The 26,625-nt window shown below is 39.3% G+C and overlaps 1 protein-coding gene and 1 long non-coding RNA gene across 15 annotated transcripts in view; one reads left to right on the top strand and one right to left on the bottom strand.

Moving 5' to 3' along the window:
- The window catches only part of pdzd2 (PDZ domain containing 2), a 337,302-nt gene that overhangs the window by 84,301 nt on the left and 226,376 nt on the right, over nucleotides 1-26,625 (bottom strand). The gene's annotated exons all lie outside the window — the stretch shown is intronic.
- LOC144019447 (uncharacterized) lies at nucleotides 4,700-7,187 on the top strand. Its single transcript, XR_013283675.1, has 3 exons — nucleotides 4,700-4,821; nucleotides 5,373-5,574; nucleotides 6,507-7,187. It is a non-coding gene; the product is annotated as an uncharacterized LOC144019447 (long non-coding RNA).

Below are 26,625 nucleotides of genomic sequence, written 5' to 3'. Positions count from 1 at the left end.
AATCTCAAACTTCTCAGGCAATGTAATAGTCACGGCCTGAAAACATCTATATGACAAAATTCAGTTATACATAAAGCGCCACCTAGTGGTGACAATAAATGTCATAGTTTACGTTTTTAGCTACTGCGCTGAGCTCGTTGAAGGGATCCAGTTGAAAGTTGGTCAGAAAAGCCTTAAGATGTTGATCATGCCCAACACCGAATATTGTAACTTTTCGCCAAAGGGCGTGGCCGCTACGGTGCCGCAAAGTCTGAAGATTTTTCGTGACAATAAAAGCTGCATGAACTTGACCGAGATGATCCTATCTTCTCAAAATTTCACACATTTGATGAGAGTCCAGCCCTAAAGACATCTACGAACTTATATTTCATCTTACTGATAGCGCCACCTAGTGGCAATTTTTTTTCTTACGAATTTTCTTGTACATTTTTTCTCCAAACACGTTAACTGGACCAACCTCATATTTGCTCAGATGAGGGTTTCGGCCTTCATGATGTCACAACACGAAGTTTGTGAGTTTTCGCGAATCGCTGTGGGCGTGGCTAAGCACTGTTCGCCAAGAAAACAACGCCAGTTTTGAGGGTCTAAACATGCGCAGAAACTCATGAAACTTGGCACACACATCTGGCCTGGCAAAATGAGCAATATTTTATCATGTATGGTCCTATTTTAAAAAAAATGACTCAATAGCGCCCCCTAGAAGTTTTTAACGAAGCAGCCCCGGTTGTACGTTTAAGCAAGAACGACGAATATTTTTAGGTGTATGAGGGAGCTCAAGACCTACAAAAAAGTCTCTTGTACCCATATGCTAAAATGAACAGGTAGTGAGCTACGAATTTTTGAATGTCCCATTTTTGACGATTTTTGCACATTCACAGGGGGCAGACTTTTGCCCACTTCTCCTACACGTTTCATCCGACTGAGTTAAGACTTGGCCTGGACCATGTCAAGACCTGAGCCAACGACAGGGGGAAAAATTTTGACTTTTCGAAATACTATATGATGAGGGCGGGGCATCAAAATGTGTGTTTCGCAATGAAAAAGGATATGCTTGATAACTCCCCGGTACATGCTCCAAAAAATCCCAAACTTGACATGTATGTTTATCGTCAAGGCCTGAAGTTATCTCTATGACAACATTCAGTTATATATGCAGCGCCACCTAGCCCTTGAGGCATGAAAAAAAAATACCCCACATACGGTATTTTGTACAAAAAATGTACACTCATTCTAAGTGTGATAACTAAGTCATTTATGAATATTCTTTTAGTTTCCACCACTCAAATTGTTCACTGGCTTCACACCGATCCAAACGTATGTACGTTTCCATTTTGTTTTATTCATTTTTGATTGCCCCTTTGGACAATAAAAGTAACATTGTGCAATGAGTACAACGAGCGATGATGTGTATATACACTTTTACAAAAAAATACCAATCAGGGCAACTCATTGCCTAAAAATAAAAAAGGACGCTGATTTTTGCAGGTCTTAACAATCACCAAAACCCGTTGAGCTTGACACACACACTGGCAAAAAAATATTCTACATGTAAACGTTTATTATGCCATTTTCAAAGAAATTTTGCTTCCAATATGCCAGTACCCCAACGTGCCAGTACCCCAACGTGCAAGGACCCCAACGTGGCCCGGGCTGCGAGGGCCCTTTATAGCTGCTCGCAGCTCTAGTTAGGGCCCGAGCAGCGACCGCTGCGAGGTCCCTATTGTTTTTGTAAAAATTATTATTATTATTATTATTATTATTATTATTATTATTATTATTAGGGCCCGAGCAGCGACCGCTGCGAGGTCCCTATTGTTTTTGTAAAAATTATTATTATTATTATTATTATTCTTCTTCTTCTTTATTCTCCGCAAACAATCGCGATTTTGGGTACCTAAATATTCACGAAAACTCACCGAACTTTGCACACTCCTCAGGTCCGGCGAAAAATTTGATATTATGAAGTCGTTATAACAACGCGACTCTATAGCGCCCCCTAGCATAGAAAAATAAAAACCAAGCCCGGCACGTTTGAGCTAGAGCAACGAAAATTGGCAGGCACGTGTAGCACCCCGAGACGCACAAAAAAGTCTATTGGGACGATCCAAACGTATGTACGTTTCCATTTTGTTTTATTCATTTTTGATTGCCCCTTTGGACAATATAAGTAACATTGTGCAATGAGTACAACGAGCGATGATGTGTATATACACTTTTACAAAAAAATACCAATCAGGGCAACTCATTGCCTAAAAATAAAAAAGGACGCTGATTTTTGCAGGTCTTAACAATCACCAAAACCCGTTGAGCTTGATACACACACTGGCAAAAAAATATTCTAAATGTAAACGTTTATTATGCCATTTTCAAAGAAATTTTGCTTCCAATATGCCAGTACCCCAATGTGCCAGTACCCCAACGTGCAAGTACCCCAACGTGCAAGGACCCCAACGTGGCCCGGGCTGCGAGGGCCCTTTATAGCTGCTCGCAGCTCTAGTTAGGGCCCGAGCAGCGACCGCTGCGAGGTCCCTATTGTTTTTGTAAAAATTATTATTATTATTATTATTATTATTAGGGCCCGAGCAGCTACCGCTGCGAGGTCCCTATTGTTTTTCGATCGGATTATTATTATTATTATTATTAGGGCCCGAGCAGCGACCGCTGCGAGGTCCCTATTGTTCCTGAAGGAATTCTTATTATTCTTCTTCTTCTTCTTCTTCTTCTTTTTCTTTGTTATTATTCTTTTCCGCAAACAACCACATTTTTGAGGCACTAAACATGAACGAAAACTCACCAAACTTTACACGCAGATCGGGTCTGGCGAAAAATTTGATATTTTAAAGTCGCCATACATGATAACAGAAAAATGGCTCTGTAGCGCCACCTACATAGGTTTAACGGATCCCTGTCCCGCTACGATTGTCCTATGGCTACGAAAATTGTGTGGCACCTGTAGCACATCCAGATGAACAAAAACCTCTTTGATATGTGTACCCTAAAATAGACAGGAAGTGAGGTATGAGTATTTGAATGTCCAATTTTGGCCCATTTTTGCACATTTACAGGGGTCATACTTTTGCCCGCTTCTCCTACACGGTTAACCCGATTGACTTCAAACTTGGGCTGTACAATCTCAACACCTGGGACAACATCATGGTAAAAAATCTAAAGTTTTTGACATACTATATGACGGTGGCGGGGCATCAAATTTACAGTTTCAAAATTCTTACTTAACGAAGCATTGCCGGTGGTACGTTTAATCTAGAGCTACGAAAATTGGTACACATATGTAACAGACTATGATCTACAAAAAAGCCTGTTGGTGCCATATGCTAAACCTAACAGGAAGTCCGCCAGAGGCGAGGCATCAAATTTTGTGTTTCAAAATTCTAACTTAATGAAGCATTCCCGGCTGTACATTTCACCTAGAGTTACCAATATTTGAAGACATATGTAACAGCCCTCAAGGTACAAAAAACTCTTTTTGAACCATATGCTAAACCGAACAGGAAGTCCGCCATTTTGATTTACTTTGGAACGTGTTGCCATTTTTTGGGCCATTTCATAGGGGTCTTATTTTAACGAACTCCTCCTACAGAGTTTATCCGATCATCTCCAAACTTGGTGTGATTCATCTTAAAATCCTTCTTAATGAAGCATTCCCAGTTGTACGAAGCAGCTAGAGCTACGAAAATTTGGAGACAAATGTAACAGCCCACGATGTACAAAAAAGTCTCTTGGTGCCATGTGCTAAACCCAACAGGAAGTCCCGTAGGGGCCGGGCATCACATTTTGAGCTAAAAAACTCCTCTTTAACGAAGCATTCCCGGTTGTACGTTTCACCTAGCGCTATGATAATTTAGAGGCATACATAAGAGCCCACGATGTACAAAAAAGTCTCTTGGAACCATGTGCTAAACCAAACAGGAAGTCCGCCATTTTGATTTATGATGGGATTTGTAGCCTTTTTTTGTGGCCTTTTTTAGGGGTCATATTTTAACTCCTCCTACAAAATTCATCCGACCGTGTTCAAACTTGGTGTGTTTCATCTTAAGATGTTTAAGATGCAAATTTATCGAAAGTTTTTTATTTTGTCGCACGCTGCTGCTATAGCGATGCATTGGTTGCCAAGTAAAGTGCTGCTTTGTTTTTTTTTATCTATACATGTGTGAAAACTCGTGAAACTTTGCACACACATCAGACTTGTCATTAACATGAATTTTTAGAGATTTCTTGTGCAATTTGCAATAAATCGCACCCTCTATACATTTTTTATGGAGCATTTCCGATTGGATGATTCAAGCGCGAAATAACTAAAGATGACTTGACTTGACCTAGATTTGTGAAAACTCAGAGGCATACCTATTATATTATTATTATTTTTTGTACCTTACAAGATTATCTCTTGTGCCACATTAAACCCCTTTGCAGGCCTGAGCCAAACCACGGTCCATACATTTGATACCACTGCTTTATTTCAATGGTCAAGTACTTCATAACCACACCTACTTATGCTTGTCCTTGCATATATAGTAGACAACAAAGAGCTCTTTCAACAAAAGACATTTCCATCTACAAAGTCATACAAGGTAAGCACTCTATAAATTCTGCAATCACTACACTTCTATTCCTAAATTATCACTTCAAATACCAACAATGGTTAATACAGCTACAAATTTCTTGTATGTTTATGAAGTATGATACTGTATTTATTTCTACTCCTTTGCTTTTCTACAGAACATGAACAAATCACCAAGCAAATTCTCTTTTGATAAAGACCCTCTAATCATCTCCATACGCAAAGATTGCCAACTTTTTTCCGTAAGTATACAATACATAAACTAAACAGGACAACTTTCTCAATCATATACAGTATGCCATACATATATGTATTAAGTTCTCATTTATTAACAGGTTTGTTAAAGGCACCTTTAGTGTGTTTTTCTGTTTGTAATGTTTCTCCACGAGCACGTCTAGCCATTGATATCATGTAGAACACATATGCTAACCTTTTAGAGACAATTGAAGCTTACTTGCACAGTAGCCACTATCTTAACCACTTAATTCACATGTCTACTTGACAACTTATTACATGTAGTGAAATGGTACTTTGTGCGTCTTATGCTTTTTTCTGAACACTGCTTTTCAACTCTTTCCTTAAAACCAATACATGCGGTACTGTTATACTGTATAAATATATATGTCCGTGTGTATATATTTGTATATTCTTTCAAATAAACTCGTTTTGACACACACAGCCATTGAGTAACATGCAACACGACCACAACGTTTTGCACCAACACGTTACCTCTGCTATTTAGAATCATGGAATCTAACATGACTGATTTTCATTGAATGCTTTGTCATTACAGTATGCATGCATTGATCATGCTTCCAGTCGCAACGACTTATACCAGCGCAGCCTTGATCTTCATTCCCAAATGAACCAACTAGTCCATGTGACTCGAGTCAATCGAGCACTTGAAAAACAGATAGACTTCAAAACCAAGCTTGTGAAAGAACTCCAGACTGCATTGGATATAAAGGATGCATGTGATGCATTTGTCCGTGATGGTAAGCTATATGACATGGAAGACACACAAACACTAACACAGCAAGCATCCCCATCCTACACATTGTGTATAATGAATGACATGTTTGACAATGGACATTTTTACATTTTTTTGTTAATGCACGTTCCTTTTTTTCTGTTAGGAATATCTTGAAGGTAACATTGGACTGTTAACTAAAACACTGACTGATTATTGAGCCGCAATTTCTCAATGTATATAATGTGAATACATACTACACTTGATTACTTTCAAATGTGACTGATATCATGTAGCTATGCTGTGATCTTGCCCTCTTTCATCCACTGATAGACACTTCAAAGTTCTTTTTTTTCTGTATCTTCTCAAAATAACTGACATATTCATGGAAAAGATTGTATTTAAATTCTATCATTATTAATTACTATTATTATGCTTATGTCTTTGCCCCTGATTATGATGTTTCTATACCATAGATTTAAAAAAAAAAAAATTTTGGACATACTGTGACTTGACCATTACAATACTAATTTTTACTAAGAAAAAATCAATCACACACCATAATATTTTATACTTATCCTGCATGTATCTGGACACACCATGCCAAATTTTACACTTACATAACCATTTATGTACCTGTCGTATCCTTACTTTTATTCATCATTTCATCACACAATCCTAAAACATTGCTTTTTGACCCAGAGGATTCAACTATACCATTTTTGCGTGTCTTATTACTTACTAGCTATATTATTTATTAACGGGCAAAAACTATGAATATAAGATCACCGTCAAATATTACGTCTGTAATATCCATATACAGTGCATTACATAATATGCATTTGTATTAAGACACTACCATGCTAAAAATATGCACACGACTGTACTGTAAACTACACCTAAGACAACCAAACTTCACAGATCTAACATGATTCTTCATTCTTTTTTGTTCTACAGATGTATCAAATGCTGCCACACAGACAGAAGAAGCCACTGAGGACATGCACGAAGACGATGATCACAATATAACAGGACAGGTTAACCCCCCTGAAGTTTTAGCCCGCAGGTCAAAGCGTCCTAGGAATAATTCATCCATGGAGGTTACATTATCCTAAAACAGACTATGTGCTAACCCAAACTCTTTGACCCCAAGGGATTCATCTGTCCCAGAAAACTTTTACACTAAAGAGTTTATCTGTCCTAGGGCGCTGTTAACCCCAGGTTAAAGTGTTATTTAATCTGTCCTGTTACAACAGCTATACATAAACAGCTGCATTCCTCTCCTGTTCCATCTCTCGCACTTCTTTCATCTTTTTCTCCTCTACTTATACCTATGCTTGCTCATGTGCTTTTTTCCCCTTTAGATGATGTCATTGGTTAGCCTGCTTCAAAGCTACATTTTTTCTTGAATAACTGTCACACATTTACTGTTTGCTGGACCCTACAAAACTGTCACAATACTTCACTATGTCATGAATACATATGTGTTGCACAGCGACACCACATTAAGAGTCATCAAAAAGCTTTATTTGATCACACACCATCTCTGTGCCATGCAATGTTTTCAAATGAACAGATGCTGGTTTTGAATATCAAACGAGCGACTTTTCATGAAACTTTGCACACACATCAGAAAGTCCACACTTTTGAATTTATTTTGGGAATTGTGCATCATTTTTGGCCTTTTACTGCACCTTTTTACACACAAGGCACGGCAAATGCATTTCTATTTTCCATGGTCCTTGTCTATTTAACAGTACCCCAACGTGCAAGTCCCCCGACTTGCATATACCCCAACGTGGCCCGGGTTGCGAGGGCCCTTTATAGCTGCTCGCAGCTCTAGTTATTATTATTATTCTTTTTCTCCGTAAACGATCACGATTTTGGGTACCTAAACATTTACGAAAACTCACCAAACTTTGCACACTCCTCAGGCCCGGCGAAAAATTTGATATTATGAAGTCGTCATAACAACGCGACTCTATAGCGCCCCCTAGCATAGAAAAATAAAAACCAAGCCCGGCATGTTTGAGCTAGAGCAACGAAAATTGGCAGGCACGTGTAGCACCCCGAGACGCACAAAAAAGTCTATTGGGACCATGTAGCTAAAATGTACAGGAAGTGAGCTATGAATTTTTTAATGTCCAATTTTGGCCTATTTTGGCACATTCACTGTGGTCATGCTTTTTCCCCCTTTGCAAACATTTTTCATCCAATTGACTTCAAACTTGGCATTTATCATCTCAAGACCTGAGAGAACAACTGGGGAAAAAATCTTGCCTTTTCGAAATACTATATGACGGGGGCGGGGCATCAAATATTGCCTTTAAAATTTCATTTGTCCAGAAAGAGCAAATGCTTAATAACTCCCATGTTCAAGCTCCAAAAAATCTCAAACTTATCAGGCAACTTAATAGTCACGGCCTGAAAACATCTATATGATAAAATTCAGTTATCCATGTAGCGCCACCTAGTGGTAACAATAATTGTCAGACTTTACGTTTTTAGCTACTGTGCTGAGCTCGTTGAAGGGATCCAGTTGAAAATTGGTCAGAAAAGCCTTAAGATGTTGATCATACCCCACACCGAATATTGTAACTTTTCGCCAAAGGGCGTGGCCGCTACGGTGCCGCAAAGTCTGAAGATTTCTCGTGACAACAAAAGCTGCATTAACTTGACCGAGATGATGCTATCTTCTCAAAATTGTACACAATTGATGAGAGTCCAGCTCTAAAGACATCTACTAACTTACATTTCATCTAACTGATAGCGCCACCTAGTGGCAATTTTTTTTCTTACGAATTTTCTTCTACGTTTTTCTCCAAACACGTTAACTGGACCTACCTCATATTTGCTCAGATGAGGGTTTCGGCCTTCATGATGTCACAACACGAAGTTTGTGAGTTTTCGCGAGTCGCTGTGGGCGTGGCTAAGCGCTGTTCGCCAAGAAAACAACGCCAATTTTGAGGGCCTAAACTGGCACAGAAACACACGAAACTTGGCACACACAGCTGGCCTGGCAAAATGAGCAATTTTTTATCGCCGATTGTGCTATTTTTACAAAAATGACTCAATAGCGCCCCCTAGAAATCTTTAACGAAACAGCCCCAGTTGTACGTTTAAGCAAGAACGACGAATATTTTTAGGTGTATGAGGGAGCCCAAGACCTACAAAAAAGTCTCTTGTACCCATATGCTAAAATGAACAGGAAGTGAGCTACGAATTTTTGAATGTCCCATTTTTGACGATTTTTGCACATTCACAGGGGGCAGACTTTTGCCCACTTCTCCTACACGTTTCATCCGACTGAGTTAAGACTTGGCCTGGACCATGTCAAGACCTGAGCCAACGACAGGGGGAAAAATTTTGACTTTTCAAAATACTATATGATGAGGGCGGGGCATCAAAATTTGTGTTTCGCAATGAAAAAGGATATGCTTGATAACTCCCCGGTACATGCTCCAAAAAATCCCAAACTTGACATGTATGTTTATCGTCAAGGCCTGAAGTTATCTCTATGACAACATTCAGTTATATATGCAGCGCCACCTAGCCCTTGAGGCATAAAAAAAAAATACCCCACATACGATATTTTGTACAAAAAATGTAAACTCATTCTAAGTGTGATAACTAAGTCATTTATGAATATTCTTTTAGTTTCCACCACTCAAAATGTTCATTGGCATCAGACTTATCCAAACATATATATATTTTTATTTATTTTTGATAGCCTTTATGGACATTAAAAGCAATATCGTGAATGAAGGATATGCTTAATAACTCCACGGTACATGCTCCAAAAAAAATCCCACACTTGACATGTATGCTTATAATCAAGGCCTGAAGGTATCTCTATGACAACATTCAGTTATAAATACAGCGCCACCTAGCCCTTGAGGCATTTATATATATATATATATATATATATATATATATATATATATATATATATATATATATATATATATATATATATATATATATATCCATCCATCCATCCATTTTCTTGACCGCTTATTCCTCACAAGGGTCGCGGGGGCTGCTGGCGCCTATCTCAGCTGGCTCTGGGCAGTAGGCGGGGGACACCCCGGACTGGTTGCCAACCAATCGCAGGGCACACAGAGACGAACAACCATCCACACTCACACGCACACCTAGGGACAATTCGGAGCGCCCAATTAACCTGCCATGCATGTATTTGGAATGTGGGAGGAGACCGGAGTACCCGGAGAAGACCCACGCGGGCACGGGGAGAACATGCAAACTCCACCCAGGAAGGTCCGAGCCTGGACTCGAACCGGAGACCTCAGAACTGGGAAGCGGACGTGCTAACCACTCGACTACCGTGCCGCCTATATATATATATATATATATATATATATATATATATATATAAACCCACATACGGTGTTTTGTACAAAAAATGTACAATCATTCTAAGTGTGATAACTAAGTCATTTATGAATATTCTTTTAGTTTCCACCACTCAAATTGTTCACTGGCTTCACACCGATCCAAACGTATGTACGTTTCCATTTTGTTTTATTCATTTTTGATTGCCCCTTTGGACAATAAAAGTAACATTGTGCAATGAGTACAACGAGCGATGATGTGTATATACACTTTTACAAAAAATACCAATCAGGGCAACTCATTGCCTAAAAATAAAAAAGGACGCTGATTTTTGCAGGTCTTAACAACCACCAAAACCCGTTGAGCTTGACACACACTGGCAAAAAAAAATATTCTACATGTAAACGTTTATTATGCCATTTTCAAAGAAATTTTGCTTCCAATATGCCAGTAGCCCAACGTGCAAGGACCCCAACGTGGCCCGGGCTGCGAGGGCCCTTTATAGCTGCTCGCAGCTCTAGTTAGGGCCCGAGCAGCGACCGCTGCGAGGTCCCTATTGTTTTTCGTTTGAATTATTATTAGGGCCCGAGCAGCGACCGCTGCGAGGTCCCTATTGTTTTTGTAAAAATTATTATTATTATTATTATTATTATTCTTCTTTTTTATTCTCCGCAAACGATCGCGATTTTGGGTACCTAAACATTCACGAAAACTCACCGAACTTTGCACACTCCTCAGGCCCGGCGAAAAATTTGATATTATTAAGTCGTCATAACAATGCGACTCGATAGCGCCCCCTAGCGTAGAAAAATAAAAACCAAGCCCGGCACGTTTGAGCTAGAGCAACAAAAATTGGCAGGCACGTGTAGCACCCCGAGACGCACAAAAAAGTCTATTGGGACCATGTAGCTAAAATGTACAGGAAGTGAGCTATGAATTTTTTTATGTCTAATTTTGGCCTATTTTGGCACATTCACTGTGGTCATGCTTTTTCCCCCTTTGCAAACATTTTTCATCCAATTGACTTCAAACTTGGCATTTATCATCTCAAGACCTGAGAGAACAACTGGGCAAAACATCTTGCCTTTTTGAAATACTATATGACGGGGGCGGGGCATCAAATATTGCCTTTAAAATTTCATTTGTCCAGAAAGAGCAAATGCTTAATAACTCCCATGTTCAAGCTCCAAAAAATCTCAAACTTCTCAGGCAACGTAATAGTCACGGCCTGAAAACATCCATATGATAAAATTCAGTTATACATATAGCGCCACCTCGTGGTTACAATAAATGTCATACTTTACGTTTTTAGCTACTGTGCTGAGCTTGTTGAAGGGATCCATTTGAAAATTGGTCAGAAAAGCCTTAAGATGTTGATCATGCCCCACACCGAATATTGTAACTTTTCGCCAAAGGGCGTGGCCGCTACGGTGACGCAAAGTCTGAAGATTTTTCGTGAAAATAAAAGCTGCATTAACTTGACCGAGATGATCCTATCTTCTCAAAATTTCACACATTTGATGAGAGTCCAGCCCTAAAGACATCTACTGACTTATATTTCATCTAACTGATAGCGCCACCTAGTGGCAATTTTTTTTCTTACGAATTTTCTTCTACGTTTTTCTCCAAACACGTTAACTGGACCTACCTCATATTTGCTCAGATGAGGGTTTCGGCCTTCATGATGTCACAACACGAAGTTTGTGAGTTTTCGCGAATTGCTGTGGGTGTGGCTAAGCGCTGTTCGCCAAGAAAACAACGCCAGTTTTGAGGGTCTAAACATGCACAGAAACTCATGAAACTTGGCACACACATCTGGCCTGGTAAAATGAGCAATATTTTATTGTTGATTGTGCTATTTTTACAAAAATGACTCAATAGCGCCCCCTAGAAGCTTTTAACGAAGCAGCCCCGGTTGTACGTTTAAGCAAGAACGACGAATATTTTTAGGTGTATGAGGGAGCCCAAGACCTACAAAAAAGTCTCTTGGACCCATATGCTAAAATGAACAGGAAGTGAGCTACGAATTTTTGAATGTCCCATTTTTGACAATTTTTGCACATTCACAGGGGGCAGACTTTTGCCCACTTCTCCTACACGTTTCATCTGACTGAGTTAAGACTTGACCTGGACCATGTCAAGACCTGAGCCAACGACAGGGGGAAAAATCTTGACCTTTCGAAATACTATATGATGAAGGCGGGGCATCAAAATTTGTGTTTCGCACTGAAAAAGGATATGCTTAATAACTCCCCGGTACATGCTCCAAAAAATCCCAAACTTGACATGTATGTTTATCGTCAAGGCCTGAAGCTATCTCTATGACAACATTCAGTTATATATGCAGCGCCACCTAGCCCTTGAGGCATAAAAAAAAAAATACCCCACATACGGTATTTTGTACAAAAAATGTAAACTCATTCTAAGTGTGATAACTAAGTCATTTATGAATATTCTTTTAGTTTCCACCACTCAAAATGTTCACTGGCATCAGACTTATCCAAACATATATATATTTTTATTTATTTTTGATAGCCTCTATGGACATTAAAAGCAATATCGTGAATGAAGGATATGCTTAATAACTCCACGGTACATGCTCCAAAAAAAATCCCACACTTGACATGTATGCTTATAATCAAGGCCTGAAGGTATCTCGATGACAACATTCAGTTATAAATACAGCGCCACCTAGCCCTTGAGGCTTATATAAAAAAAAAAAAACACATACGGTATTTTGTACAAAAAAATTTAAACTCATTCTAAGTGTGATGACTAAGTCATTTCTGAATATTCTTTTAGTTTCCACCACTCAAATTGTTCACTGGCTTCACACCGATCCAAACGTATGTACGTTTCCATTTTGTTTTATTCATTTTTGATTGCCCCTTTGGACAATAAAAGTAACATTGTGCAATGAGTACAACGAGCGATGATGTATATATACACTTTTACAAAAAATACCAATCAGGGCAACTCATTGCCTAAAAATAAAAAAGGACGCTGATTTTTGCAGGTCTTAACAATCACCAAAACCCGTTGAGCTTGACACACACTGGCAAAAAAAATATTCTACATGTAAACGTTTATTATGCCATTTTCAAAGAAATTTTGCTTCCAATATGCCAGTACCCCAACGTGCCAGTACCCTAATGTGCAAGTACCCCAACGTGCAAGGACTCCAACGTGGCCCGGGCTGCGAGGGCCCTTTATAGCTGCTCGCAGCTCTAGTTATTATTATTCTTCTTCTTTATTCTCCGCAAACGATCGCGATTTTGGGTACCTAAACATTCACGAAAACTCACCGAACTTTGCGCACTCTTCGGGCCCGGCGAAAAATTTGATATTATGAAGGCGTCATAACAACGCGACTCTATAGCGCCCCCTAGCGTAGAAAAATAATAACCAAGCCCGGCACGTTTGAGCTAGAGCAACGAAAATTGGCAGGCACGTGTAGCACCCCGAGACGCACAAAAAAGTCTATTGGGACCATGTAGCTAAAATGTACAGGAAATGAGCTATGAATTTTTTAATGTCCAATTTTGGCCTATTTTGGCACATTCACTGTGGTCATGCTTTTTCCCCCTTTGCAAACATTTTTCATCCAGTTGACTTCAAAATTGGCATTTATCATCTCAAGACCTGAGACAACAACTGGGCAAAAAACCTTGACTTTTCGAAATACTATATGACGGGGGCGGGGCATCAAATATTGCCTTGAAAATTTCATTTGTCCAGAAAGAGCAAATGCTTAATAACTCCCATGTTCAAGCTCAGAAAAATCTCAAACTTCTCAGAAAACGTAATAGTCACGACCTGAAAACATCTATATGATAAAATTCAGTTATACATATAGCGCCACCTAGTGGTAACAATAAATGTCATACTTTACGTTTTTAGCTACTGTGCTGAGCTCGTTGAAGGGATCCAGTTGAAAATTGGTCAGAAAAGCCTTAAGATGTTGATCATGCCCCACACCGAATATTGTAACTTTTCGCCAAAGGGCGTGGCCGCTACGGTGACGCAAAGTCTGAAGATTTTTCGTGACAATAAAAGCTGCATTAACTTGACCGAGATGATCCTATCTTCTCAAAATTTCACACATTTGATGAGAGTCCAGCCCTAAAGACATCTACGAACTTATATTTCATCTTACTGATAGCGCCACCTAGTGGCATTTTTTTTTTCTTACAAATTTTCTTCTACGTTTTTGTCCAAACACGTTAACTGGACCTACCTCAGATTTGCTCAGATGAGGGTTTCGGCCTTCATGATGTCACAACACGAAGTTTGTGAGTTTTCGTGAATTGCTGTGGGCGTGGCTAAGCGCTGTTCGCCAAGAAAACAACGCCGGTTTTGAGGGTCTAAACATGCACAGAAACTCATGAAACTTGGCACACACATCTGGCCTGGTAAAATGAGCAATATTTTAATGTTGATTGTGCTATTTTTACAAAAATGACTCAATAGCGCCCCCTAGAAAATTTTAACGAAGCAGCCCCGGTTGTACGTTTAAGCAAGATCTACGAAAAATTTTAGGTGTATGAGGGAGCCCAAGACCTACATAAAAGTCTCTTGGACCCATATGCTAAAATGAACAGGAAGTGAGCTACGAATTTTTGAATGTCCCATTTTTGATGATTTTTGCACATTTACAGGGGGCATACTTTTGCCCACTTCTTCTCCACGTTTCATCCGACTGAGTTAAGACTTGACCTGGACAATGTCAAGACCTGAGCCAACGACAGGGGGGAAAATCTTGACTTTTCGAAATACTATATGATGAGGGCGTGGCATCAAGATTTGTGTTTCGCAATGAAAAAGGATATGCTTGATAACTCCCCGGTACATGCTCCAAAAAATCCCAAACGTGACATGTATGCTTATAATCAAGGCCTGAAAATTATCTCTATGACAACATTCAGTTATATATGCAGCGCCACCTACCCCTTGAGGCATAAAAAAAAAAATACCCCACATACGGTATTTTGTACAAAAAATGTAAACTCATTCTAAGTGTGATAACTCAGTCATTTATGAATATTCTTTTAGTTTCCACCACTCAAAATGTTCACTGGCATCAGACTTATCCAAACATATATATATTTTTATTTATTTTTGATAGCCTCTGTGGACATTAAAAGCAATATCGTGAATGAAGGATATGCTTAATAACTCCACGGTACAAGCTCCAAAAAAAATCCCACACTTGACATGTATGCTTATAATCAAGGCCTGAAGGTATCTCTATGACAACATTCAGTTATAAATACAGCGCCACCTAGCCCTTGAGGCTTATATAAAAAAAAAAAACACATACGGTATTTTGTACAAAAAATGTACACTCATTCTAAGTGTGATAACTAAGTCATTTATGAATATTCTTTTAGTTTCCACCACTCAAATTGTTCACTGGCTTCACACCGATCCAAACGTATGTACGTTTCCATTTTGTTTTATTCATTTTTGATTGCCCCTTTGGACAATAAAAGTAACATTGTGCAATGAGTACAACGAGCGATGATGTGTATATACACTTTTACAAAAAAATACCAATCAGGGCAACTCATTGCCTAAAAATAAAAAAGGACGCTGATTTTTGCAGGTCTTAACAATCACCAAAACCCGTTGAGCTTGACACACACACTGGCAAAAAAATATTCTACATGTAAACGTTTATTATGCCATTTTCAAAGAAATTTTGCTTCCAATATGCCAGTACCCCAATGTGCCAGTACCCCAACGTGCAAGTACCCCAACGTGCAAGGACCCCAACGTGGCCCGGGCTGCGAGGGCCCTTTATAGCTGCTCGCAGCTCTAGTTATTATTATTCTTCTTCTTCTTCTTCTTTATTCTCCGCAAACGATCGCGATTTTGGGTACCTAAACATTCACGAAAACTCACCGAACTTTGCACACTCCTCAGGCCCGGCGAAAAATTTGATATTATTAAGTCGTCATAACAATGCGACTCGATAGCGCCCCCTAGCGTAGAAAAATAAAAACCAAGCCCGGCACGTTTGAGCTAGAGCAACAAAAATTGGCAGGCACGTGTAGCACCCCGAGACGCACAAAAAAGTCTATTGGGACCATGTAGCTAAAATGTACAGGAAATGAGCTATGAATTTTTTTATGTCCAATTTTGGCCTATTTTGGCACATTCACTGTGGTCATGCTTTTGACCCCTTTGCAAACATTTTTCATCCAATTGACTTCAAACTTGGCATTTATCATCTCAAGACCTGAGAGAACAACTGGGGAAAAAATCTTGCCTTTTCGAAATACTATATGACGGGGGCGGGGCATCAAATATTGCCTTTAAAATTTCATTTGTCCAGAAAGAGCAAATGCTTAATAACTCCCATGTTCAAGCTCCAAAAAATCTCAAACTTATCAGGCAACTTAATAGTCACGGCCTGAAAACATCTATATGATAAAATTCAGTTATCCATGTAGCGCCACCTAGTGGTATAAATAATTGTCATACTTTACGTTTTTAGCTACTGTGCTGAGCTCGTTGAAGGGATCCAGTTGAAAATTGGTCAGAAAAGCCTTAAGATGTTGATCATGCCCCACACCGAATATTGTAACTTTTCGCCAAAGGGCGTGGCCGCTACGGTGCCGCAAAGTCTGAAGATTTCTCGTGACAACAAAAGCTGCATTAACTTGACCGAGATGATGCTATCTTCTCAAAATTTTACACAATTGATGAGAGTCCAGCCCTAAAGACATCTACAAACTTATATTTCATCTTACTGATAGCGCCACCTACTGGCAATTTTTTTTCTTACGATTTTTCTTCAATGTTTTTCTCCAACCATGTTAACTGGACCTACCTCATATTTGCTCAGATGAGGGTGTCGGCCTTCATGCTGTCACAACACGAAGTTTGTGAGTTTTCGCGAGTCGCTGTGGGCGTGGCTAAGCGCTGTTCGCCAAGAAAACAACGCCAATTTTGAGGGCCTAAACTGGCACAGAAACACACGAAACTTGGCACACACATCTGGCCTGGTAAAATGAGCAATATTTTATTGTTGATTGTGCTATTTTTACAAAAATGACTCAATAGCGCCCCCGAGAAGTTTTTAACGAAGCAGCCCCGGTTGTACGTTTAAGCAAGAACGACGAATATTTTTAGGTGTATGAGGGAGCCCAAGACCTACAAAAAAGTCTCTTGGACCCATATGCTAAAATGAACAGGAAGTTGGCTACGAATTTTTGAATGTCCCATTTTTGACTATTTTTGCACATTCACAGGGGGCAGACTTTTGCCCACTTCTCCTACACGTTTCATCTGACTGAGTTAAGACTTGACCTGGACCATGTCAAGACCTGAGCCAACGACAGGGGGAAAAATCTTGACCTTTCGAAATACTATATGATGAAGGCGGGGCATCAAAATTTGTGTTTCGCACTGAAAAAGGATATGCTTAATAACTCCCCGGTACATGCTCCAAAAAATCCCAAACTTGACATGTATGTTTATCGTCAAGGCCTGAAGCTATCTCTATGACAACATTCAGTTATATATGCAGCGCCACCTAGCCCTTGAGGCATAAAAAAAAAAATACCCCACATACGGTATTTTGTACAAAAAATGTAAACTCATTCTAAGTGTGATAACTAAGTCATTTATGAATATTCTTTTAGTGTCCACCACTCAAAATGTTCACTGGCATCAGACTTATCCAAACATATATATATATTTTTATTTATTTTTGATAGCCTCTGTGGACATTAAAAGCAATATCGTGAATGAAGGATATGCTCAATAACTCCACGGTACATGCTCCAAAAAAAATCCCACACTTGATATGTATGCTTATAATCAAGGCCTGAAGGTATCTCGATGACAACATTCAGTTATAAATACAGCGCCACCTTGCCCTTGAGGCTTATATAAAAAAAAAAACCCACATACGGTATTTTGTACAAAAAATGTAAACTCATTCTAAGTGTGATGACTAAGTCATTTATGAATATTCTTTTAGTTTCCACCACTCAAATTGTTCACTGGCTTCACATCGATCCAAACGTATGTACGTTTCCATTTTGTTTTATTCATTTTTGATTGCCCCTTTGGACAATAAAAGTAACATTGTGCAATGAGTACAACGAGCGATGATGTATATATACACTTTTACAAAAAATACCAATCAGGGCAACTCATTGCCTAAAAATAAAAAAGGACGCAGATTTTTGCAGGTCTTAACAATCCCCCAAACCCGTTGAGCTTGATACACACTGGCAAAAAAAATATTCTACATGTAAACGTTTATTATGCCATTTTCAAAGAAATTTTGCTTCCAATATGCCAGTACCCCAACGTGCAAGGACTCCAACGTGGCCCGGGCTGCGAGGGCCCTTTATAGCTGCTCGCAGCTCTAGTTAGGGCCCGAGCAGCGACCGCTGCGAGGTCCCTATTGTTTTTGTAAAAATTATTATTATTATTATTATTAGGGCCCGAGCAGCGACCGCTGCGAGGTCCCTATTGTTTTTGTAAAAATTCTTCTTCTTCTTCTTCTTCTTCTTTATTCTCCGCAAACAATCGCGATTTTGGGTACCTAAATATTCACGAAAACTCACCAAACTTTGCACACTCCTCAGGTCCGGCGAAAAATTTGATATTATGAAGTCGTTATAACAACGCGGCTCTATAGCGCCCCCTAGCGTAGAAAAATAAAAACCAAGCCCGACACGTTTGAGCTAGAGCAACGAAAATTGGCAGGCACGTGTAGCACCCCGAGACGCACAAAAAAGTCTATTGGGACCATGTAGCTAAAATGTACAGGAAGTGAGCTATGAATTTTTTAATGTCCAATTTTGGCCTATTTTGGCACATTCACTGTGGTCATGCTTTTTCCCCCTTTGCAAACATTTTTCATCCAATTGACTTCAAACTTGGCATTTATCATCTCAAGACCTAAGAGAACAGCTGGGCAAAACATCTTGCCTTTTCGAAATACTATACGACGGGGGCGGAGCATCAAATATTGCCTTTAAAATTTCATTTGTCCAGAAAGAGCAAATGCTTAATAACTCCCATGTTGAAGCTCCAAAAAATCTCAAACTTCTCAGGCAACGTAATAGTCACAGCCTGAAAACATCTATATGATAAAATTCAGTTATACATATAGCGCCACCTAGTGGTTACAATAAATGTCATACTTTACGTTTTTAGCTACTGTGCTGAGCTTGTTGAAGGGATCCATTTGAAAATTGGTCAGAAAAGCCTTAAGATGTTGATCATGCCCCACACCGAATATTGTAACTTTTCATCAAAGGGCGTGGCCGCTACGGTGACGCAAAATCTGAAGATTTTTCGTGAAAATAAAAGCTGCATTAACTTGACCGAGATGATCCTATCTTCTCAAAATTTCACACATTTGATGAGAGTCCAGCTCTAAAGACATCTACTAACTTACATTTCATCTAACTGATAGCGCCACCTAGTGGCAATTTTTTTTCTTACGAATTTTCTTCTACGTTTTTCTCCAAACACGTTAACTGGACCTACCTCATATTTGCTCAGAGGAGGGTTTCGGCCTTCATGATGTCACAACACGAAGTTTGTGAGTTTTCGCGAATTGCTGTAGGCGTGGCTAAGCGCTGTTCGCCAAGAAAACAACGCCAGTTTTGAGGGTCTAAACATGCACAGAAACTCCTGAAACTTGGCACACACATCTGGCCTGGTAAAATGAGCAATATTTTATTGTTGATTGTGCTATTTTTACAAAAATGACTCAATAGCGCCCCCTCGAAATTTTTAACGAAGCAGCCCCGGTTGTACGTTTAAGCAAAAACGCCGAATATTTTTAGGTGTATGAGGGAGCCCAAGACCTACAAAAACGTCTCTTGTACCCATATGCTAAAATGAACAGGAAGTGAGCTACGAATTTTTGAATGTCCCATTTTTGACGATTTTTGCACATTCACAGGGGGCAGACTTTTGCCCACTTCTCCTACACGTTTCATCCGACTGAGTTAAGACTTGGCCTGGACCATGACAAGACCTGAGCCAACGACAGGGGGAAAAATTTTGACTTTTCGAAATAATATATGATGAGGGCGGGGCATCAAAATTTGTGTTTCACAATGAAAAAGGATATGCTTGATAACTCCCCGGTACATGGTCCAAAAAATCCCAAACTTGACATGTATGTTTATCGTCAAGGCCTGAAGTTATCTCTATGACAACATTCAGTTATATATGCAGCGCCACCTAGCCCTTGAGGCATGAAAAAAAAAATACCCCACATACGGTATTTTGTACAAAAAATGTACACTCATTCTAAGTGTGATAACTAAGTCATTTATGAATATTTTTTTAGTTTCCACCACTCAAAATGTTCACTGGCATCAGACTTATCCAAACATATATATATTTTTATTTATTTTTGATAGCCTCTATGGACATTAAAAGCAATATCGTGAATGGATATGCTTAATAACTCCACGGTACATGCTCCAAAAAAAAATCCCACACTTGACATGTATGCTTATAATCAAGGCCTGAAGGTATCTCTATGACAACATTCAGTTATAAATACAGCGCCACCTAGCCCTTGAGGCTTATATAAAAAAAATAAAAATACCCCACATACGGTATTTTGTACAAAAAATGTACACTCATTCTAAGTGTGATAACTAAGTCATTTATGAATATTCTTTTAGTTTCCACCACTCAAATTGTTCACTGGCTTCACACCGATCCAAACGTATGTACGTTTCCATTTTGTTTTATTCATTTTTGATTGCCCCTTTGGACAATAAAAGTAACATTGTGCAATGAGTACAACGAGCGATGATGTGTATATACACTTTTACAAAAAAATACCAATCAGGGCAACTCATTGCCTAAAAATAAAAAAGGACGCTGATTTTTGCAGGTCTTAACAATCACCAAAACCCGTTGAGCTTGACACACACACTGGCAAAAAAATATTCTACATGTAAACGTTTATTATGCCATTTTCAAAGAAATTTTGCTTCAAATATGCCAGTACCCCAACGTGCCAGTACCCCAACGTGCAAGGACCCCAACGTGGCCCGGGCTGCGAGGGCCCTTTATAGCTGCTCGCAGCTCTAGTTATTAGGGCCCGAGCAGCGACCGCTGCGAGGTCCCTATTGTTTTTCGTTCGAATTATTAGGGCCCGAGCAGCTACCGCTGCGAGGTCCCTATTGTTTTTCGATCGGATTATTATTATTATTATTATTATTATTATTATTATTATTATTAGGGCCCGAGCAGCGGCGGCGGCGGTGCCGCTGCGAGGCCCTATTGTTTTTGTAGGAATTCTTCTTATTATTCTTCTTCTTCTTCTCCGCAAACAATCGCATTTTTGAGACACTAGACGTGAACGAAAACTCACCAAACTTTACACGCACATCAGGCCTGGCGAAAAATTTGATATTTTAAAGTCGCCATACATGATAACAGAAAAATGGCTCTGTAGCGCCACCTACATAGGTTTAACGGATCCCTGTCCCGCTACGATTGTCCTACGGCTACGAAAATTGTGTGGCACCTGTAGCACATCCAGATGAACAAAAACCTCTTTGATAGTTGTACCCTAAAATAGACAGGAAGTGAGGTATGATCATTTGAATGTCCAATTTTGGCCCATTTTTGCACATTTACAGGGGTCATACTTTTGCCCACTTCTCCTACACGGTTAACCCAATTGAGTTCAAACTTGGGATGTACCATCTCAACACCTGGGACAACACCATGGTAAAAAATCTAAAGTTTTTGACATACTATATGACGGCGGCGGGGCATCAAATTTAGAGTTTCAAAATTCTTACTTAACATAGTATTGCCGGTTGTACGTTTAACCTAGAGCTACGAAAATTGGTACACATATGTAACAGACTATGATCTACAAAAAAGTCTTTGGTGCCATATGCTAAACCCAACAGGAAGTCCGCCAGAGGCGGGGCATCTAATTTTGCGTTTCAAAATTCTTAATTAAAGAAGCATTCCCGGCTGTACGTTTCACCTAGAGTTACCAAAATTTGAAGACATATGTAACAGCCCTCAAGGTACAAAAAACTCTTTTTGAACCATGTGCTAAACCTTACAGAAAGTCCACCATTTTGAGTTACTTTGGAACGTGTTGCCATTTTTTTGGCCATTTCATAGGGGTCTTATTTTAACGAACTCCACCTACAGAGTTTATCCCATCATCTTCAAATTTGGTGTGATTCATCTTAAGATGTTGAAGATGAAAAGTTATTGAAAGCTTTTTATTTCGTCGCACGCTGTTGCCGTGGCATGCACTTGTTTGCCTAAGAAAAAAAAATATTCTTAATGAAGAATTCCCAGTTGTACGAAGCAGCTAGAGCTACGAAAATTTGTAGACATATGTAACAGCCCACAATGTACAAAAAAGTCTCTTGGTGCTATGTGCTAAACCGAACAGGAAGTCCCCCAGGGGCCGGGCATCACATTTTGAGCTAAAAAACTCCTCTTTAACGAAGCATTCCCGGTTGTACGTTTAATCGAGAGCTACGAAAATTGGTACACATATGTAACAGACTATGATCTACAAAAAAGCCTGTTGGTGCCATATGCTAAACCTAACAGGAAGTCCGCCAGAGGCGAGGCATCAAATTTTGTGTTTCAAAATTCTTACTTAATGAAGCATTCCCGGCTGTACATTTCACCTAGAGTTACCAACATTTGAAGACATATGTAACAGCCCTCAAGGTACAAAAAACTCTTTTTGAACCATATGCTAAACCGAACAGGAAGTCCGCCATTTTGATTTACTTTGGAACGTGTTGCCATTTTTTGGGCCATTTCATAGGGGTCTTATTTTAACGAACTCCTCCTACAGAGTTTATCTGATCATCTCCAAACTTGGTGTGATTCATCTTAAGATGTTGAAGATGAAAAGTTATTGAAAGCTTTTTATTTCGTTGCACGCTGTTGCCGTGGCATGCACAGTTTGCAAAGGAAAAAATTCCTTCTTAATGAAGCATTCCCAGTTGTACGAAGCAGCTAGAGCTACGAAAATTTGGAGACAAATGTAACAGCCCACGATGTACAAAAAAGGCTCCTGGTGCCATGTGCTAAACCCAACAGGAAGTCCCGTAGGGGCCGGGCATCACATTTTGAGCTAAAAAAAACTCCTCTTAACGAAGCATTCCCGGTTGTACGTCTCACCTAGCGCTATGATAATTTAGAGGCATACATAAGAGCCCACGATGTACAAAAAAGTCTCTTTGAGCCATCTGCTAAACCAAACAGGAAGTCCGCCATTTTGATTTACGTTGGGATTTGTAGCCATTTTTTGTGGCCTTTTTTAGGGGTCATATTTTAACGAACTCCTCCTACAAAATTTATCCGACTGTCTTCAAACTTGGTGTGCTTCATCTTAAGATGTTTAAGATGCAAAGTTATCGAAAGTTATTTATTTTGTCGCACACCGTTGTCATGGCGATGCATTGTTTGCCAAGTAAAATGCTGCTTTTTTTTGGTCTAAACGTGCAAAAACTCATGAAACTTTACACACACATCAGGCTTGTCATAAGCATGAATATTTTAGAGATTTCTTATTCAATTTGCAATAAATGGTTCAATAGCACCCTCTAGACATTTTTATGAAGCTTTTGCAAATGTTTTGTATTTTATGATTCAGCTAGATTTGTAGAAATTGGGATACCTATCAGCCTAAGACTTACAAAAAGGTTTCTAAAGCCATATGCTGAATCAAACGGGACGTCTGCCATTTTTTGGGGCCTTTTATAGGGGTCATATTTTCAACAGAACTTATCAGATCGTCTTCATTCTTTGGTGTGTTTCATCTTAAGATATTTAAGATGAAAAGTTATTGAATTTTTTTATTTTGTCACACGCCTTTGCTGTAGCCATGCATTGTTTGTGAAGAAAAATGCTTTTTTGAGAGTCTAAATATGGGCGAAAACTCACAAAACTTTGCACACACACCAGACCTGTCTGGAACATGAATATTTTATTTAGAGATTTGTTGTGCAATTTGTAATAAATTGCTCAATAGCGCCCTCTAGACATTTTTGTGAAGTCTTTCCGATTATATGATTCAGCTAGATATGTCAATATTGGCAGGCATGCCTAATATATTCAAAAAGTATTCTATATAGCCATGTGACAATCCATTTTGATTTTATTTTGTTAATTGTGCATCATTTTTGGCCTTTCCATGAAACTTTACAAACACAAAGCATGGCAAAAACGTTTACAATTTAGATGGTTTCCTATTTGACAGTACCCCAACATGCCAGGACCCCGACGTGCAAATACCCCAACGTGGCCCGGGTTGCGAGGGCCCTTTATAGCTGCTCGCAGCTCTAGTTATTATTATTATTATTATTATTCTCCGTAAACGATCACGATTTTGGGTACCTAAACATTTACGAAAACTCACAAAACTTTGCACACTCCTCAGGCCCGGCGAAAATTTTGATATTATGAAGTCGTCATAACAACGCGACTCTATAGCGCCCCCTAGCATAGAAAAATAAAAACCAAGCCCGGCATGTTTGAGCTAGAGCAACGAAAATTGGCATGCACGTGTAGCACCCCGAGACGCACAAAAAAGTCTATTGGGACCATGTAGCTAAAATGTACAGGAAGTGAGCTATGAATTTTTTAATGTCCAATTTTGGCCTATTTTGGCACATTCACTGTGGTCATGCTTTTTCCCCCTTTGCAAACATTTTTCATCCAATTGACTTCAAACTTGGCATTTATCATCTCAAGACCTGAGAGAACAACTGGGGAAAAAATCTTGCCTTTTCGAAATACTATATGACGGGGGCGGGGCATCAAATATTGCCTTTAAAATTTCATTTGTCCAGAAAGAGCAAATGCTTAATAACTCCCATGTTCAAGCTCCAAAAAATCTCAAACTTATCAGGCAACCTAATAGTCACGGCCTGAAAACATCTATATGATAAAATTCAGTTATCCATGTAGCGCCACCTAGTGGTAACAATAATTGTCATACTTTACGTTTTTAGCTACTGTGCTGAGCTCGTTGAAGGGATCCAGTTGAAAATTGGTCAGAAAAGCCTTAAGATGTTGATCATGCCCCACACCGAATATTGTAACTTTTCGCCAAAGGGCGTGGCCGCTACGGTGCCGCAAAGTCTGAAGATTTCTCGTGACAACAAAAGCTGCATTAACTTGACCGAGATGATGCTATCTTCTCAAAATTTTACACAATTGATGAGAGTCCAGCCCTAAAGACATCTACAAACTTATATTTCATCTTACTGATAGCGCCACCTACTGGCAATTTTTTTTCTTACGATTTTTCTTCAATGTTTTTCTCCAACCATGTTAACTGGACCTACCTCATATTTGCTCAGATGAGGGTGTCGGCCTTCATGCTGTCACAACACGAAGTTTGTGAGTTTTCGCGAGTCGCTGTGGGCGTGGCTAAGCGCTGTTCGCCAAGAAAACAACGCCAATTTTGAGGGCCTAAACTGGCACAGAAACACACGAAACTTGGCACACACAGCTGGCCTGGCAAAATGAGCAATTTTTTATCGGCGATTGTGCTATTTTTACAAAAATGACTCAATAGCGCCCCCTAGAAATTTTTAACGAAACAGCCCCAGTTGTACGTTTAAGCAAGAACGACGAATATTTTTAGGTGTATGAGGGAGCCCAAGACCTACAAAAAAGTCTCTTGTACCCATATGCTAAAATGAACAGGAAGTGAGCTACGAATTTTTGAATGTCCCATTTTTGACGATTTTTGCACATTCACAGGGGGCAGACTTTTGCCCACTTCTCCTACACGTTTCATCCGACTGAGTTAAGACTTGGCCTGGACCATGTCAAGACCTGAGCCAACGACAGGGGGAAAAATTTTGACTTTTCAAAATACTATATGATGAGGGCGGGGCATCAAAATTTGTGTTTCGCAATGAAAAAGGATATGCTTGATAACTCCCCGGTACATGCTCCAAAAAATCCCAAACTTGACATGTATGTTTATCGTCAAGGCCTGAAGTTATCTCTATGACAACATTCAGTTATATATGCAGCGCCACCTAGCCCTTGAGGCATAAAAAAAAAATACCCCACATACGGTATTTTGTACAAAAAATGTAAACTCATTCTAAGTGTGATAACTAAGTCATTTATGAATATTCTCTTAGTTTCCACCACTCAAAATGTTCACTGGCATCAGACTTATCCAAACATATATATATTTTTATTTATTTTTGATAGCCTTTATGGACATTAAAAGCAATATCGTGAATGAAGGATATGCTTAATAACTCCACGGTACATGCTCAAAAAAAAATCCCACACTTGACATGTATGCTTATAATCAAGGCCTGAAGGTATCTCTATGACAACATTCAGTTATAAATACAGCGCCACCTAGCCCTTGAGGCATTTATATATATATATATATAAAAAACCACATACGGTGTTTTGTACAAAAAATGTACACTCATTCTAAGTGTGATAACTAAGTCATTTATGAATATTCTTTTAGTTTCCACCACTCAAATTGTTCACTGGCTTCACACCGATCCAAACGTATGTACGTTTCCATTTTGTTTTATTCATTTTTGATTGCCCCTTTGGACAATAAAAGTAACATTGTGCAATGAGTACAACGAGCGATGATGTGTATATACACTTTTACAAAAAATACCAATCAGGGCAACTCATTGCCTAAAAATAAAAAAGGACGCTGATTTTTGCAGGTCTTAAC

This window comes from Festucalex cinctus, chromosome 5 (assembly GCF_051991245.1).
Source record: "Festucalex cinctus isolate MCC-2025b chromosome 5, RoL_Fcin_1.0, whole genome shotgun sequence".
Classification (NCBI taxonomy): domain Eukaryota; kingdom Metazoa; phylum Chordata; class Actinopteri; order Syngnathiformes; family Syngnathidae; genus Festucalex; species Festucalex cinctus.
The sequence above is the reverse complement of the archived record's forward strand: the minus strand, read 5'-3'. Positions and strand labels throughout refer to the sequence as shown.